Genomic DNA, 13347 nt, shown 5'->3' with positions numbered 1-13347 from the left:
CAGCACAAACCCTAATCATATCACCTTCCATCTATTTCAGTCAATGCCAGTTCTCTTGTCTTAGCTGTTACTCTGAGAATTTGCTGCTGCTGTCTTTTTTTCTTGCTTGGCTTCATCTCATGCTGGACTACATCTCTCTTCCTTCACTTTTCTATAGTTCCACTACATGATTGTTGCATCTGGCAATCTTTCATTGAAGTTTTGGTGACTGCAGAGAGCCTGGAAAAAAACTAAAATATTAATCACTGTTCAACTAAAATATTGTCACTGTTCTTAGAAACTTCCTGCTATCAGTTAATGCATGGCTTTCTCACTTGCCATGTCCCTCTGGATGCCCACATCCTCCCATCATATTGTGGGACCTTGTTTTGTTTTCCTATGATCCCATTTATCTTGTGTTATTCTCAAAAATGTCACATTTTTCTTTCTTAGTTATATAGAACATTTTAGGTTTTGCTTTGTTTTATCCTCTCTTTCCAAACCACAATCTGGGAAGTATTAGAGGTATAAATAAAGTAGTTATCTTTCAAGTTCAAAGAGGTCCATCAAGATGTTTTTTGCTAGACAAAAATAGATAAAGCATCACCTCATATTAGTATTTACATTTTCCTAAAATCCCTTAAAGCCACTATAGTAACTGAACCTTGAACTTATCTTCAGACTCTACTGTACATTTTGCTGACAACAATGCCTTTTTGACAACCTAAGAACTGTTCTAAGTGTTCTCCTGAGCATTTACCCTAAGGGAGTGTTCTGAGCTGTCTCCTTGTACTTTATGATCTGCATGAGTGAAGGAAGAAAATTTATGTTAAAGACTCAGAATAAAATGGAGCTCTAATGTTAACACAAGGCATTTGGAAGGCAGAGATAAGCTATGTACAGGACCACACGAGACTTACAAAGAGTTGGTTTTGAATGTTTTGAAGTTTATGGCTTATGAGCAACTCTCTTTAATTGTCCTGCCTTCTTACTTGAGGAACAATTTATGCAGAATCTGTATGCAGTAGAAAAAATCAATGTCTGGTAAAAAAAAAAAAATAAGAATTTTTTGCCCATTGTAATTGTGAGGTGTCATTGTTCACATTTTACAATTAAATAAACAAGAATGCTAAGTAATGAAATGACTCTCATCCATATATCTTATGAGTGGCACAGTTGAAAACTAAGGTCAGTCAACTCTGGTTTCTGATTCACTCTTTTTATCTCTAGGAAAGTTCATTCTCTCAAGAATGGAGAAAACATAAGGGGCTATTTTTATTACAGCAAATAATTACATAGTATGTTCGTAGCCAACCCATTGAAACTAAGTAGTAAAGAATGAAAGTCTTCTTCCGTCACAGATGGGTTGTGTCATGTGGATCAGTTAACTGGCGGCTGAACTTTCTCTGTATTTATGTATCTTCTGTTGTCCAAATCCTGGCAAACTGTACATTATTAACTAACTCCTTACTCTTGTTTCTGAAGTGTTTAGAAGCTATCGTTTCTTGTCAGCTAAATGTAAAATAGTCGTATTAGTTTAGGTTGAAATAACTTGTCATGAATTGAGATTAATGATACTTCTTAGTTTTGTATCATCTTGCCAAAACTATAGGGAGTAACAGTTAAACAAAGCAAGAGAATAACTTGCAACCGAAACAGGAAATGAGTATGAGTTGTCTATTGCCAAATAAAAGTGTCTACAGTAATTATGACCTCCAGTCTCTCTTGCACCATAAACTGTTGCAAAATATTGTCTCCTAGATTCAGTGTAGTGAGAGAAAGTCTCCTCATAGTTGTAATGTAAGAACACTTAAATGGGATAACATATGTAAAGCACCTTGAACAGTTTCTGCCATTTAGTAGGGGAACAATAAACTTGAATTTTCTTTTACCATTGCTTATAAGGTTTTTACATAGGTAGTGAAAAAAAGTTTTTCATGAGGGTTGCAGAAAAAATAATAATGCTTATGCAAATTTGAATAAATTTTCAGGGTATTTTCAGCCTTTTTAGTGAGCATTTTTTGCTACATTAGTCGGTTTTACTGTGTTTTTATATTACTCAGCTGACAGTAAGTTATCTATTGAGTTGGCATTTTTTCTTTTTTAGATACAGACATGGGTAAAATGTTAAATTTGTTATGAATTTACTTAAGAGAACCATGGACAAGAACTTTCTGAAGAGGCTGGGGCAGGAAATCGAAAGGCCAAGCTGTCTGAATGTTCTGCCTCTGGTGCTGCCAGTTGAGTTAAACAATCATCTCTAAATAAGCATTACTCTTGTTAGTGTGTCTGACATTTTCTTCACCTTCCCATCTGCTTGAAATTGCTAGTAGAGTTGCTCCATGTACTCCTGTTCTTGGGGAGTTTATAAGATGTTTGATCACTTCCCCTGATTTCCTTTCTGCTCATCTTCCTGGTAATAACCCAGTTCTTTCTGCTGACTTTCACTTGTTGCATTTGCTGGGGATTGGCTTGCTTTGTTTGTGATTCAGATTTACTCTGAAGCCATTGTCAGGGCCAAAAGATAATTTCCCTTTTGCCCTTCGAAGGTTTGCTGAAAATCACTGACAAGAGGCAGATTAATAGGAGAAAAGGCATATACATTTATTTTGATCATAGTTTTACGTGACACAGGAGCCTGCAGAATAAGGACCCAAAGATACAGGGGAAATTGTCCATTTTTATATTTAGGTTTAACAAAGTATAGACAGCTGTGTAGAAATATGATTGAGCAAAAATGCTAATAGACTGTTTGGGGAAACCCAGCCAGAGTCTTCTTGGCCTCCCTGAGCATGTGTTTCTTCCATCTGGGTGTGAGGCAGACCCTCTCTGGAATGGGGTTCTTGTAACTAGAGTAAAACAAGGCAGATCAGATAATTTTTCTGCGGTCAGTTTGTATACCTAAAGGTGGAAGGAAAGTTAGAATAATATTTTTAGCTTTCATAGCTGGCTTTGTGGAAAAGGGATCTGTGTCCTATGACCCCCCTTGGGAAGAGGATTCTAGTTTCTATGGCTAGGCTTGGGGGATCATGGGACTGAGAGGAGGACAGGGGAAGGTCAGAGAAAATTTTGCTTTGAGGCCTTCATTTTGGGGCATTGTCTTCTGAGTCACAACAACATACTTAGTGGTTTCTAGGCTCTGAAATCTGGGTTTCCCCATTTTAAATTTCCATGTAGTCTTGTGGTCTTAACAGGCTGGTGCATTTGGTGAGTATTCAGTGGTTGTAGATGCAATTTCCTGACACTTCAGGTCATTGATTCCTACTGTTTTTCTTTATCTTTTATTTCTTATTTTCTATTTTTATTATACTTTAAGTTCTGGGATACATGTGCAGGACGTGCAAGTTTGTTACATACGTATCCATGTGCCATGGTGGTTGCTGCACACATCAACCCGTCATATACATTCAGTATTTCTCTTAATGCTATCCCTCCCCTTGCCCTCCAACCCCCAACAGGTCCTGGTGTGTGATGTTTTCCCCTCCCTGTGCCCATATGTTCTCATTGTTCAACTCCCACTTATGAGTGAGAACATGCGGTGTTTGGTTTTCCGTTCCTGTGTTAGTTTGCTGAGAATGATGGTTTCCAGCTTCATCTATGTCCCTGCAAAGGACATGAACTCATCCTTTTTTATGGCTGCATAGTATTCCATGGTGTATATGTGCCACATTTTCTTTATCCCGTCTATCATTGATTGGCATTTGGGTTGGTTCTAAGTCTTTGCTATTGTCAACAGCGCTGTGATAAACACACATGTGCATGTGTCTTTATATCAGCATGATTTATAATCCTTTGGGTATATACCTAGTAATGAGATTGCTGGGTCAAATGGTATTTCTAGTTCTAGATCCTTGAGGAATCGCCACACTGTCTTCCACAGTGGTTGAACTAATTTACACTCCCACTAACAGTGTAAAAGCATTCCTATTTCTCCACATCCTCTCCAGCATCTACTGTTTCTTGACTTTTTAATGATCACTATTCTAACTGGCATGAGATAGTATCTCATTGTGGTTTTGGTTTGCATTTCTCTGATGATCAGTGATGATGAGCTGTTTTTCATGTTTGTTGGCCACGTAAATCTCTTCTTTGGAGAAGTGTCTGTTCATATCTTCTGCCACTTTTTGATGGGGTTGTTTTTTTCTTGTAAATTTGTTTAAGTTCCTTGTAGATTCTGGATATTAGCCCTTTGTAAGGTGGGTAGATTGCAAAAGTTTTCTCCCATTCTCTAGGTTTCCTGTTCACTCTGATGATAGTTTCTTTTGCTGTGCAGAAGCTCTTTAGTTTAATTAGATCCCATTTGTCAATTCTGGGTTTTGTTGACATTGCTTTTGGTGTTTTAGTTATGAAGTCTTTGCCCATGCCTATGTCCTGAATGGTATTGCCTAGGTTTTCTTCTAGGTTTTTTATGGTTTTAGGTCTTACATTGAAATCTTTAATCTATCTTGAGTTAATTTTTGTATAAGGTATAAGGAAGGGGTTTAGTTTGTTTTCTGCATATGGCTAGCCAGATTTCCCAACACCATTTATTAAATAGGGAATCCTTTCCCATTGCTTGTTTTTGTCAGGTTTGTCAAAGATCAGATGGTTGTGGATGCGTGGTGTTTTATTTTGAGGCCTCTGTTCTGTTCCATTGGTCTATATATCTGTTTTGGAACCAGTAACAAGCTGTTTTGGTTACTGTAGGCTTGTAGTGTAGTTTGAAGTCCAGTAGCATGATGTCTCCAGCTTGGTTTTTTTCCTTAGGATTGTCTTGGCTACATGGGCTCTTTTTTGGTTTCATATGAAATTTAAAGTAGTTTTTTCTAATTCTGTGAAGAAAGTCAATGGTAGCTTGATGGGAATAGCATTGAATCTATAAATTACCTTGGGCAGTATGGCCATTTTCACGATACTGATTCTTCCTATCCATAAGAATGGAATGTTTTTTCCATTTGTTTATGTCATCTCTTATTTCCTTGAGCAGTGGTTTGTAGTTCTCCTTGAAGAGGTCCTCAACATCCCTTGTAAGTTGTATTCCTAGGTATTTTATTCTCTTTGTAGCAATTGTGAATGGGATTTCACTCATGATTGGCTCTCTGTTTGTTTTTGGTGTATAGGAATGTGTGTGATTTTTGCACATTGATTTTGTATCCTGAGACTTGCTGAAGTTGCTTATCAGCTTAAGGAGATTTCGGGCTGAGATGACGGGGTTTTCTTCTTCTTCTTTTTTTTTTTTTTTTTGAGATGGAGTCTTGCTCTGTTGCCCAGGCTGGAGTGCAGCGGTGCAGTCTCGGCTCACTGCAAGCTCCTCCTCTTGGGTTCATGCCATTCTCCTGTCTCAGCCTCCGGAGTAGCTGGGACTACTGGCACCCGCTACTGTGCCTGGCTAATTTTTTGTATTTTTAGTAGAGATGGGGTTTCACCGTTTAGCCAGGATGGTGTCAATCTCCTGACCTCATGATCTGCCCATGTCGGCCTCCCAGAGTGCTGGGATTACAGGCGTGAGCCACAGCGTCAAGCCGCGATGGGGTTTTCTAAATATACAATCATGACATCTGCAAACAGAGACAGTTTGACTTCCTGTCTTCCTATTTGAATACCCTTTATTTCTTTCTCTTGCCTGACTGCCCTGGCCAGAACTACTATGTTGAAAAGGAATGGTGAGAGATGGCAGCCTTCTCTTGTGCCATTTTTCAAAGGGAATGCTTCCAGTTTTTGCCCATTTAGTATGATATTGGCTCTGGGTTTTGCATAAAGAGCTCTTATTGTTTTGAGATACATTCCATCAATGCCTAATTTATTGAGAGTTTTTAGCATGAAGGGCTGTTGAATTTTGTCGAAGGCTTTTTCTGCATCTCTTGAGGTAATCATGTGGTTTTTGTCATTGATTCTGTTTATGTGATGCATTATATTTATTGATTTACATACGTTGAACCAGCCTTGCATCCCAGGAATGAAGCCTACTTGATCCTGGTGTATAAGACTTTTGATGTGCTGCTGGATTCGGTTTGCCAGTATTTTTATTGAGGATTTTCGCATTGATGTTCATCCAGGATATTGTCCTGAAATTTTCCTTTTTTGTTGTGTCTCTGCCAGGTTTTGGTATCAGGATGATGCCGGCCTCATAAATGTCTCAGAGATTCTGGTACATTGTGTCTTTGTTCTCACTGGTTTCAAAGAACATCTTTGTTTCTGCCTGCTTTTCATTATTTAGCCAGTAGTCATTCAGGAGTAGGTTGTTCAGTTTCCATGTAGTTGTGTGGTTTTGAGTGAGTTTCTTAATCCTGAGTTCTAATTTGATTGTAGTATGGTCTGAGAGACTGTTTGTTACGATTTCTGTTCTTTTGCATTTGCTGAGGAGTGTTTTACTTCCAATTATGTGATCAATTTTAGAATAAGTGTGATGTGGTGCTGAGAAGAATGTATATTCTGTTGATTTGGGGTGGAGAGTTCTGGAGATGTCTATTAGGTCTGCTCAGTCCAGACTTGAGTTCAAGTCCTGAATATCCTTGTTAATTTTCTATCTCATTGATCTGTCTAATATTGACAGTGGGGTGTTGAAGTCTCCCATTACTATTGTGTGGGAGTCTAAGTCTCTTTGTAGGTCTCTAAGAACTTGCTTTATGAATCTGGGTGCTCCTGTACTGGGTGCAGATATATTTAGGATAGCTAGCTTTTCTTGTTTCATTGATCCCTTTACCATTATGTAATGTCCTTCTTTGTCTCTTTCGATCTCTGTTGGTTTAAAGTCTGTTTTATCAGAGACTAGGATTGCAACCCCTGCTTTTTTGTGCTTTCCATTTGTTTGGTAATTATTCCTCTGTCCCTTTATTTTGAACCCATGTGTGTCTTTGCACATAAGATGGGTCTCCTGAATACAGCACACTGATGGATCTTGACTCTTTATCCAATTTGCCAGTCTGTGTCTTCCCATTCTCTCTGTCACTTTCAGGTACACCAATCAAATGTAGGTTTGATTTCTTCACATAGTCCCATATTTCTTGGAGGCTTTGTTCATTCCTTTTCATTCTTTTTTCCCTAATCTTGTCTTCATGCTTTATTTCATTAAATTTATCTTCGATCTCTGATATCCTTTCTTCTGCTTGATAGAATCAGCTATTGATACTTGTTCATGAAGTTCTCGTGCTATGTTTTTCAGCTCCATCAGGTCATTTGTGTTCTTCTCTAAACTGGTTATTCTGGTTAGCACTTCCCATAACCTTTTATCAAGGTTCTTAGCTTCCTTGCCTTATGTTAGAATTTACTCCTTTAGCTTGGAGGAGTTTGTTATTACCCACCTTCTGAAGCCTACTTCTGTTAATTCGTCAAACTCATTCTCTGTCCAGTTTTGTTCCCTTGCTGGCGAGGAGTTGTGATCCTTTGGAGGAGAAGAGGCATTCTGGTTTTTGGAATTTTCAGCTTTTTTTTTGCTGGTTTTTCCTCATCTTCATGGATTTATCTACCTTTGGTCTTTGATGTTGGTGACCTTCGGATGTGGTTTTAGCATGGTCGTCCTTTTTGTTGATGTTGATGCTATTGCTTTCTGTTTGTTAGTTTTCCTTCTAATAGGCCCCTTTTCTGCAGGTCTGCTGGTGTTTGCTCGAGGTCAACTCCAGACCCTATTTGCCTGGGTATCACCAGCGGAGGCTGCAGAACAGCAAAAATTGCTGCCTGCTCCTTCCTCTGGAAGCTTCGTCCCAGCAGGGCACCCGCCAGTTGCCAGCTGCAACTCTCCTGTATGAGGTGTCTGTCAACCCCCACTGGGTGGTGTCTCCCCATCAGGAGGCACAGGGGTCAGGAACCCACTTGAGCAGGCAGTCTGTCTCTTAGCAGAGCTCAAGCACTGTGCCAGGAGATCTGCTTCTCTCTTCAGAGTCAGCAGGCAGGAACATTTAAGTCTGCTGAAGCTGTGCTCACACCTGTGCCCTCCCCCAGGTGCTCTTTCCCAGGGAAATGGGAGTTTTATCTATAAGCCTCTGACTGGGGCTGCTGCCTTTTTTCCAGAGATGCCCTGCCCAGAGAGGAGGAGATTCCTATTGTTTTTCTACTGCTGCTTCTAGGTTTTGACAGGTTGTATTTCAGTAAAGAGTAATAAACACACAGAAAGAAGACAGGAATATTTTACCCAGTGCTTCACTGAAATCAGATTCAGTATATTTATCAATAATTATTCACTGAGGCTATTCTGTCCTTGATTTGGAGCTAGTGAACATGTTGTAGGTGTGACATAGAGTAATAATATAAATAAAAAATAAAAATCATAACCCATCAATTGGATGTTTTATTACAGAAACCTGATATATCTAGGGAATTATTAACATGTGGATACTTTGGTGTCAAGCATTAAACATAACCTGTTTTGTTAACCATGTGAAAACGTTAAAGTAGCACACATTTTATTTGGCATGTTATCATCCAGTGACAAAAAATATTAAAGAATCTTAGTGGAAGGAGTTATATATATAAAACAGGAATAATAATTTAAGAAAAACAATATAGATAGATATACATTAGAAAATATCTCTATCTTAGTCCACTTGAGCTACTATATAAGAAAATACCTTAGACTATGTAATTTATAAGGAACAGAAAATTACTGCTCACACTTCTAGAGGCAGGAAAGTCCAAGATCAAGGTTTCAGCAGATTTTGTGTCTGATGAGGGTTTGCTGCCTGCCTCGTAAGATGGTGCCTTCTAACTATGACTTCACATGGTGGAAGGGGCAAGGGAGATCCCTTGAGCCTCTTTTATTGGGGTACCAAAATTTATGAGAGTGGAGCCCTCATAACTTAATCTCATCCCAAATGCCCCACCTCTTAATTCTATTGCATTGGGTTTTAGGTTGCATCCTATGAATTTGTGGAAACACCAACATTCGGACCATAGAACTATCTAAAATAATGCAATTGTGGTAATCACCTTTTTGGCCAAAATACACTTTTAAAGTAATGAGAAACCAGTCAGTCCTTAGGTCAAATTATATTTCTAAAAGTTAATAGCTTAGATGGTTTTTATTGTGTCATATAAAAAAGTTAAACAATTATATTTAGTTACTTAAGGCTGATGCTTTAAAAAACAAGACTATGTGAAAGGAATCCATTCTTGAGAATGCATTCTTGTGTTGCTAATGAAAACTTTGCTGTCATAAATAAAAGGAAACAAATATATGTATAAAAGAGAGCTTTTCTTCACAAGTTTTATTTGACCTTTAATAGAGTCCGGAGATGCTATTAACATGTAAGTAGTTTTAGAATTTCAAAAATAAAGGGATTCTCTCTGACTGCAGCATTTTTGTATTTTTAATTCCAAGGCCTCTGTTATGGTGTTCACATACTGATTAAATAATTAGTTTTTTCATTTTTCTGCCAATCTTGTAAGCAACAACTTGAATGATCAAACAGATGGTAAATATAAATATTTAATATGCAGAATTTTATGTAATCATTTGTATTAATATTTATCTAGCACTTTAATTTTCCAGCTTCCTTTTGTGTTAGTCATTTCCCCAGCATCCTAATGCCCGTGAGTTTGGGAGTTTTGTTACTTGCTGAGGAGGCAGGCACCAGCATTGAGAAAATGGACTGGGGTGTTGGGCATCTGAATTTTCTTCTTTTCTCTGTGGTCTGGAAATATGATAAAATACATATCTATATCTTTTGCTTATTTGAAAGAATTATCTAATCCCTATGCTAGATTTATGTTATATTGATTGGGGGGTGGGGGAGGAAATGTATGATATTTAGACTAATGGCATATCACTTAAGGGCTGGGCTATTTGAAGGAGAAGTGTGAAAGTTTAACATATCCTTAGCACTTACATTGTGTTAGGCTATACAATCCAAAGTTAACAACACTGTCTTCTGCTGTTGGTCCTATTCAGCTCTCATCTCATCCTTCTGTGACTGGAAAGGGGTCTGGATGCAGACCCTAAGGGAGGGTTCTTGGATCTTGCATAATAAATAATTCAGGGTGAGTCCATAGAGTAAAGTGAAAGCAAGTTTATTAGAAAAGTAAAGGAATAAAAGAATGGCTATTCCATAGACACAGCCTCTGGTTGCCCATTTTTATGGTTATTTCTTTATTATATGGTAAATAATGGGTGGATTATTCATTCCTCCCCTTTTTAGATCATACAGGGTAACTTCCTGGCATTGCCATGACATTTATAAACTGTCATGGTGCTGGTGGGAGTGTATTAGTGAGGATGACCAGAGCTCACTCTGGTTACCATCTTGGTTCTAGTGGGTTTTAGGCAGCTTCTTTACTACAACCTGTTTTATCAGCAAGGTCTTTATGACCTGTATCTTGTGCCATCATCCTGCAACTTAGAATGTCTTAACCATCTGGGAATGCAACCAGTAGTTTTAGCCTTATTTTACCCAGCACCTATTGAAGATGGAGTTGCTCTGGTTCAAAACCTCTGACACTTCCAGTCTTGCCTACTTAAAACTGTTCCCCATGCTGCTCAAACATAGTTACTGAGCAGATCTCTCTTAATGCAAATATATTATTTACTCCCCTATTAGAAATTTTGTTATAGGCTCTCTGTAGCCTACAAGAAAAAGGTAAAACATCCAACCCACCCCTGATCCATCTAGGCCCCCAACCTCACTCAACTCACCAGCTAACTCATAGTTCACGCTGTATTAATGAGACAGATACCTCAGACTACTTCATACCTCCACACTCTTGCTCCCTGTTCCTACTTCCCGGAATACCCTCTTCCCAGAAAACCTTTCCCATACCCCAGTTGATTCTAAGTACCCTTGTGAAGAAAACCAGAATATTTTACCCCAAAATATACTTCTTTGGCATGTTTTAAGATGGCTATTCAGAGGGACCGCAAAACATAAACATAGCCCTGAAAAGCTGCCTGTTTTGTGGGAAATTTGCATCTGTAGAGGAAATCTATGTTAGTGAAATGAAGTAAACAACAGATGAAAACAGGTTTTCTCTGAGGTCCCCCTTGGATCTAGGAAAGGTTAACTCACAGAAAAAAGAGACTCAAAGTCTCACACTTTTAAAGGTCTGACAGAGAAGCCTTTACCAAAAGCTACCATCTATTCTTTTTGAGGGCAGCTCTGAGATTACCTGAAATATTTTCATGTGCATAACAAGATAGGCTTTGCTTAACACACTTTCTTTCCTTTACTCTCCCATAACCTGTGATACCACCTTTCCCTGTCCGCAGGACCTCCAAGCCTCTATTCTTTCTGTAACCTGAGGGTATAACGAAAGCTTCAGTTATTTGACCCCTCCTTTGAGCCTCATACCTTGTAGTATGACTTCCATGTCCATAAGCCCATTAATAAATTTGTAAACCTTTCCCTTTCATTAATCTGTCTTTCGTTACAGAGGTATCCCAGCTAAGAACTTATGAGAACTGAGAAAAGGAACTGGATATTTTTTTTTCTCCCCTTCCATTGCCCTAGGCTTCCATAGACATCTTACTCATTGGCAGAACAACAGCATGTTTGATAGTCCAGGCCTCAGGCTGGGTTTGATCATATAGTCTGTCCTTTATTTGCTGGATATCCTTAACTTCCTCAACCTCCCATTCCTTATCAGCAAAATAAGGTATTTATATTAATGGTACTTGTCTCATAGAGGAGTCAGTGAGTGAATACTTGTAAATTGCTTTGACATTGTGCCTTGCACATTGTAAACATGTAATAAATGTTTCAATTACAATGATACCATTTTCCATTATCAGTAATTATGATGGCTATAGCATCTTTTGCATTATGATTTCAACATTGTCTTTTCCATGAGTTTGTTTTCCAACTAGATTATCTCCTCTTATAAGGCAGTATTCATTCCATATTTATCTCTGAATCCTCAGAGCTGTGCATTGAGCCTCATTCATAATAGGAAGTCAATAGATGTTATATGCTTACAAGATTGCCAGCTTATCGTCTAAATTAATATTAAAGCATCACACTCTGGACTTTGTAGGATGGCTAAGAAAAGTGTTTCTTCATAGGCTAGAGGTTCAGATTATATGTTCGTTACAAAACTGTCAGGTTTGTATGTCCTCTGTGCAGAAACATATCAATATCCTGAGACAGTGGAGATTGCAGCAGAGAAAGAGTATAATAACTGCAAGGCTACCAAGCAATGAGATGGGAGGAATCCTCAAGCCTCAAATCTGTCTCCTTAAGGGGTGCTGCTCAAGGATCTTTAAGAGGATTGTGGAAGGTGAGGGGCTGGAAAGTTGGGGTTGTTGATTGGTTGAGGTAAGGGGGATAAAATCATCAGAATGTGGATATTGCATTCTTCCGTGAGTCAGTTTATTGCTGGACCCTTCAGACAAGCAGCTTTTATTAATATGCAAAATATAAAGGGAAAAATTTAAAGAGAAATTTTATTATTTTATTTGTTTTAGATTTTACCTATAAAACAAACAAACAAAAAACACAATATATTGTGACAAGGGGTACATAATAAACAGCTACTAGCTATAAGAAAGTGGGCCAAAGAGCAAGCTGGATTAATAATTACTGCTGATTTTGCTATAAGCCCAGCTAGATTTTATTGTTTTTCTTAATTGATTTTATACAATTTTCTTGGGGATAGTTCTGTGTTCATGTACATTTCTAGTACTTTCAGTGTAGTCTCTGTTGAGTGTTCCTGGGGTTTGTTTCTGACAGCCATTTTCTGTTTTCTCCATAGGTACCAGGCTCTTGGAGCCTTACATTCTTCAGTATTAGAAGGTACTAGAATATTTAATTCCTGTTTTTGAATTTATAATTAAATAGTAAAACTGTTTTACTGTGTGCAGATATTGATGATGTTATTTATGTATTTGGTTTATGTTTTTGTTTACTTATTTATTTATTTATTTTGAGGCAGAGTCTCACCCAGGCTGAGTGCGGAGGTACAATCGTGGATCGCTGCAGCCTCAACTTTCTAGGTTAAATAAATCCTCCCACCTCAGCCTCCCAAGTAGCTGGGACTACAGGTGTGCACCACGACATCTGGGTAAGTTTTAATTTCTCGTAAAGACAGAGTCTTGCCATGTTGCCCAGACTGGTCGCAAACTCCTGGACTCAAGTGATCTCCCTGCCTTGGCCTTCCAGAATGTTAGGATTATAGGTGTAAGCCAGAACACCCAGCCTATGCCTTTGTTGAAACTCTGAAAGCAGAATGGAGGTAGTAGCTTTAAGTGAATCAAAAGAAATGATTTTTTCTTTTTTTTTCTTTTTGCAGATCTCAAAGTTTGTAATTTTTTTCTTATCCAAGTGCGATATTGTTAAATAGATGGTATTTTTGAATATACCTTTTAGTAAGTTATCTTTAATATTTCTGGTTCCTTAGCAAGATGAGAGGTCTTCAATGACAAATAATTTTCTTTTAATCTTGGTAGGACTTGTCAGTTCTGTTGGC

General features: G+C 38.2%; 1 long non-coding RNA gene across 1 annotated transcript in view; it reads left to right on the top strand.

The window, feature by feature from the left end:
* Positions 1–12675, top strand: part of LOC108585141 — a 65320-nt gene extending 52645 nt beyond the window's left edge. Inside the window, exons 2-3 of the long non-coding RNA XR_001901152.3 lie at positions 12006–12159; positions 12634–12675. This is a non-coding gene — a long non-coding RNA (uncharacterized LOC108585141). The remainder of the gene's footprint in view (positions 1–12005; positions 12160–12633) is intronic.
* Positions 12676–13347: the final 672 nt, after the last annotated feature.

This window comes from Papio anubis, chromosome 4 (assembly GCF_008728515.1).
Source record: "Papio anubis isolate 15944 chromosome 4, Panubis1.0, whole genome shotgun sequence".
NCBI lineage: Eukaryota > Metazoa > Chordata > Mammalia > Primates > Cercopithecidae > Papio > Papio anubis.
This window is presented reverse-complemented; position numbering and strand designations above follow the sequence as displayed.